Raw genomic sequence first — 6,000 nt, forward strand, 5'->3', positions numbered from 1 at the left:
ACATATGTGCAATGTCAAGTTCATAGTCTCTTTCACTGATAATTATTGTTAGAATATGAAATAACAATACATGTTCTTCCAACTTTCTAACTTAAATTTTTGTTCTTCAGTCTTAACTGCTGTACTTGCATTCCTCCCTTCCACTGATACATTAAAATCCAAAAAGCTTCCCTGGTGGCTCAGATAGTTAAGAATCTGAGACCTGGGTTTGATCCCTGGGTCAGGTAGATCCCCTGGAGAAGGGAATGACTACCCACTCCAGTACTCATGCCTGGAGGATCCCATGGACAGAGGAGCCTGGTGGGTTACAGTCCATGGGGTCACAAAGAACTGGACACAACTAAGCTACTAACACTTGCACTTCACTCCTTTCATCCTTCACAAAATAGTAGCAAACCAAATTTAGCAACATATTGAAAGGTTTATATGTCATGACCCAAATGAGATTTATTCTCAGAATTCAGGGAAGTTCAACATACAAAAACCATTCAGTAGAATAACCCACAGTGGTAACAGCAACAAAATGGTGGAGTAGGAGTTTTCTACCATCCTCCCTTCAAAGAACACTAGTTTTGACAACATGCACAAGTGAGGGTATCTTTGTGGAAGTCCAGGAGTCCAGTGAAGAAGTTCTAGCACATCCTTGGAGCAAAAAGCAAATCCACTAAAGACCCACTAAAGACCAAAAAAGCAGTTTTACATTATTTGTGCCATTCCTCCCTCAGTGTAGCACGTCTCAGAGGCAAAAGAGACCTCCTAGGGCTGGAATTTCTTTCACAGCAGCAAGTGAGAGCATGTGAGTGAGTGCCCAGCTTCTCCCCCAGCTGTGCAGGACACTCCCAAAGAGGCCCACTTCTTTCTGGCCCCATCCAGAATATGAGGTAAGTTACACAGCTAAGAGTGGGGAGAGGCTGGGAACACAGTAGGCAGTGCTTGAAATGCATCAAAGAGATGTGAATTCTTCTGTTTTGTAGACTCCATTAGAGGATCACCCACAAACCTCTGAAGAAGCCTTACCAGCAGATCCCCCCAGCTGGCCCAAAGGCGTTCCCAACACTCTCCACACCTCACCCACACAGTCTTCTGCCTTGCAACCAGCGTCCTGTGTGTGCCCCTGAGGTGGCAAGTACAAGCATTGGCAGAAAGCTTGTGAGTACATGCATAAAGCTGGCCCAACTCTGCAAGACTGTGAGAAAGCAAACAAACTTCAACATTCCCCGATAGCTCAGTTGGTAAAGAATCCACCTGCAGTGCAGGAGATCTCGGTTCGATTCCTGGGTTGGGAAGATCCCCTGGAGAATGGAAAGGCTACACACTCCAGTATTCTGTCCTAGAGAATTCCATGGACTGTATAATCCATGGGGTCGCAAACAGTCATGAGCAACTGAGTGATTTTCACTTTCTTAAGAAAAGTAAAATTGATTCTGTCAGTTCAGGGTCTAGACTGAATCATGAAGAAATTAAACACTTGAACAAACCAGTAACAAGCACGAAGGTTGAATTAGTAATTTTAAAAACTTCTCAAATAGAAAAGCTTAGGATGAGATGGTTTCATTAGTGAATTCTACCAAACATTTAAAAAGTTAATTCCAGTCATTCTCAAATTCTTGCAAAAAAATTGAAGGCAAAGGAATACTTCTAAACTTATTTTAGAAGGCCAACATTACCCTGACATCAAAACAAGAAAGGAAAACTAGAAAATAACAGTACAATATCCCTGAAATCATAGATGTAAAAATCCTCAGCAAAATATTAGAAATATGAATTCAACAGCATAGTAAAAGGATTATATGGTGATGAGCAAGTGGAATTTAACCCTGAGATTCAACATATACAAATCAATAATGCTGATATACCACCTTAATAGATTCAAGGAGGAAAATCATACGATCATCTCAGATGCAGAAAAGGCATTTGCCAAAATTCATCGTCTGTCATGATAAACTCTCAACAAATTAGGTATAATGATAATAAAGGCCACATATGATAAGCCCATAGCTAATAACTTTGTTGCTGTTATTGTTCAACCACTCAGTTGTGTCTGACTCTTTGTGACCCCATAGACTGCAGCACCCCAGGCTTCCCTGTCCTTCACTAGCTCCCGGAGTTTACTCAAGCTCATGTCCATTGAGTCAATGATGCCATCCAACCATCACATCCTCTGTCATACTCCTCCTGCCTTTGATCTTTCCCAGCATCAGGGTCTTTTCCAGTGAGTCAGCTTTTCGCATCAGATGGCCAAAGTATTGGAGTTTCAGCTATAGCATCAGTCTTTCCAATGAATATTCAGGGTTGATTTCCTTTAAGGATTGACTGGTTTGATCTCCTTGTTGTCCAAGGGACTCTCAAGAGTCTTCTCCAGCACCACAGCTTGAAAGCATCTATTTTTCTGTGCTCAGCCGTCTTTATGGTCCAGCTCTTACATTCATACATGATTACTGGAAAAACTATAGCTTAACTGTATGGACTTTTATCATTCCTCTTTCCCCTGGGTCCTGGTGCACACAAGGTTTTGTGTCCTCCAAAAGTCTCTGTTTTCCCCAATCCTATGGAAGTTCTGTAACTAAATCCCACTGACCTTCAAAATGGGATTCCCAGTCCCTTTGCCCTAGTTTGGGAAGTCTAAGGTGGGGCCTAGAACCTTCACAACCATGCAAGAACTTCTTGGGTATAATTGTTCTCTCAGTGGCTCTATGGTAAAGCTAATGATGACCTCTTCCAAGAGGACTTATGCCACCACTTCATGCATCCCAAGACTACTGCTGCCAGTGCCCATCCCTGCAGCAGGCCACTGCTGACCCATGCCTCTGTGGGAAACCCTCAAACATTCACAGGCAGGTCTGGTTCAGTCTCTTATGGGGGTCACTGATGAGCATACTTGGGTTGACATACTAGGTACTGGTGAGCCTTGACATACTCCTGGGTACTGGTGAGTACCCTGGGTACTGATGAGCACAAGTTTTTATCTGTCCCCTCCGAGAGTCTCTGGCAAGTATGCGGTTTGATTTTAATGTAATTGAAGCCCTCCTACCATCTTGTTGTGGCTTCTCCTTTGTCCTTAGACATGGGGTATCTTTTTTTGGTGGGTTCCAACATAATCCTATACACGGTTGCTCACCAGCTAGTTGTGATTTTGTTGTTTTCACAGGAGAAGATGAGAGCACATTCTTCTAATCTGCCATCTGCATCAAAGCTAGCTAATATCATACTCAACAGTGAAAAGCTAAAAGCTTTTCCCATAAGACCAGGCCAAGACAAGGGTGCCCACTCTCACCACTTCTATTCAACATGGTACTGGAAGTCCTAACCAGAGCAATTAAATGATAAAAAGATATATAGCCTACATAAATAGAAATTATTTTTGGAAAATTCTTAAAGAGATGGGAATAACAGACCACCTAACCTGCCTCCTGAGCAACCTGTAGGCAGGTCAAAAACAGCAGCTGGAACTGGACAAAGAACAACAGACTGGTTCAAAATTGAGAAAGGAATATGTCAAGGCTCTATATTGCACCCTGCTTATTTAACTTATATGAGGAGTTATATAAGTTAACATATATAATATAAACTTAAATAAGTTATGTAACATCATGTGAAATGGCAGGCTGAATGAAGCACAAACGGAAATCATGATTGCCAGGAGAAATGTCAACAACCTCCAATATGCAGATGACACTACCCTAATGGCAGAAAGCAAAGAGGAACTAAAGAGCCTCTTGATGAAGGTGAAAGAGGAGAGTGAAAAGGCTGGTTGAAAATGCAACATTCAAAAAATGAAGATCATGGCATCAGGTCCCATTACTTCATGGCAAATAGATGGGGAAACAATGGAAACAGTGGCAGACTTTATTTTCTTGGGCTCTAAAATCACTTCGAACAGTGACTTCAGCCATGAAATTAAAAGACACTTGTTTCTTGAAAGAAAAGCTATGACAAACCTAGACAGCTCATTAAAAAACAGAGGCATCACTTTGCCAACAAAGGTCCATATAGTCAAAGCTGTGGTTTTTCCAATGGTCATGTAAGGACGTGAGAATTGGACCACAGAGAAAGCTGAGCACCAAAGAATTGATGCTTTTGAACTGTGGTGTTGGAGAAGACTCTTAAGAGTCCCTTGGACTGCAAGGAGATCAGTCTGTCCTAAAGGAAATCAACCCTGAATATTCATTGGGAAGACTGATGCTGAAGCTGAAACTCCAATACTTGGGCTACCTGATGCGAAGAACTGACTCATTGGAAAAGACCCTGATGCTAGGAAAGATTGAAGGCAGGAGGAGAAGGGGATGACAGAGGATAAGATGGTTGGATAGCATCACCAATTCAATGGACATGAGTTTGAGCTAACTCCAGGAGACAGTGAAGGACAGGGAAGTCTGACGTGCTACAGTCCATGGGGTCACAAAGAGTTGGACATGACTGAGAGACTGAACAACAAAAATAAATAGTAAAGGAAGAAGAAAATCTGTCTCTGTTTGCAGATGACATGATCTTTTGTAGCTAAAACTACAATAACAAAAGCCATTAGAATTAGTAAATTAATTCAATGAAGTTGCAGGACAAAAAAATTCAATAAATAAAAAATCAATTGCAGGGGACTTCCCTGGTCATCCAGTGGCTCTGTGCTCCCAATGCAGGGGCCCCAGTTTCTATCTCTAACCAGGAAGCTAAATCCCACATGCTACCACAAATATTGAAGATCCCATGTACTGCAACTAAGACCCTGCATAACCAAATAAATTAATTAAATAAATATTTTTAAAAATCAGTTGTATTTTTAAACACAATGAACTGCAAGAAAGATAAGTTAAGAAAGCAGCCCCATTGATAATAGCATCAAAAGTAATAAAATATTTAGGAATAATTTTACCCAAGGAGGTGAAATATCTCTACATTAAAAATTATAAGTGAAAGTGTTAGTTGCTTAGTTGTGTCTGACTCTTTGTGACACCGCAGACTGTAGCCCACCAGACTCCTCTGTCCATGGAATTCTCCAGGTAAGAATGCTAGGATGGGTATCCATTCTCTTCTCCAGGGGATCTTCCCGACCCAAGGATCAAACCTAGGTCTCCTGTATTGCAAGCAGATATTTTACCACTGGATATAAAAATTATAGGACTTTCCTGGTGGTACAGTGGATAAGAATCTGCTTGCCAAAAATTCACATGCAATCACAAAAGATGTTGAATGGCCAGATGAACCCTGAAAAAGAACAAAGCTGGTGGCACTGGGGAAAGGGGAGAGGCAGATGAAGATGAGAAACGGTATTGGTGGGTGACTCCGTTGGCCCCTTTCCCATGGAGGGAATTCAGGGCCAGGAGATGGTGGTGGTATGTGCACGCCACCATACTAATCCATGCCTGGGTCCTCCACCATCACTGGCACAAGTGTGGGCCAGAGGACCTGGTCAGTCATTGGCCCTTGCTCTCTTCCTTTCCACAGTGCAGGGAAACCAGCAGTCCTGGTGGGCTTGGGCTGAATGTCCCAGCAGACTCGCTAAATGGTTACAAAACAAGACACTTATATATATGCTGTCTATAAGAGACCCACATCAGATCTAGAGACACATACAGTCTGAAATCAAGGTAATGGAAAAGAAGTATTCCATGCATATGGAAATCAAAAGAAAGCTAGAGTAGCAGTACTCATTTAAGACAAAATAGACTTTTTCAAATAAAGACTATTACAAGAGACAAAGAAGGACATTACACAATCAATAATCAAGGGATCAATCCAAGAAGAATATATAACAATTGTAAATACATATGTATTCAACATAGGAGAGCCTCAATATATAAGTCAAATACTAAGAGCTTAAAGGGAGAAATGGACAGTAACACAATAATAGTGTTTTAGCACCCTACTTCATGAATGAACAGATCATCCAGACATAAAACCAATAAGTAAACAAAGGCAAGAAATGACAAATTGAATCAGGTGGGCTTAATGGATATTTATAGAGCATTCCATCCAAAAGCAGCAGAATACATATTCTTCCCAAGT

The sequence above is a fragment of the Bos grunniens genome, chromosome 18, assembly GCF_055505025.1.
Source record: "Bos grunniens cultivar Pamir isolate PY7600 chromosome 18, Bosgru_T2T1.0, whole genome shotgun sequence".
In the NCBI taxonomy this organism is placed as follows: Eukaryota; Metazoa; Chordata; class Mammalia; order Artiodactyla; family Bovidae; genus Bos; species Bos grunniens.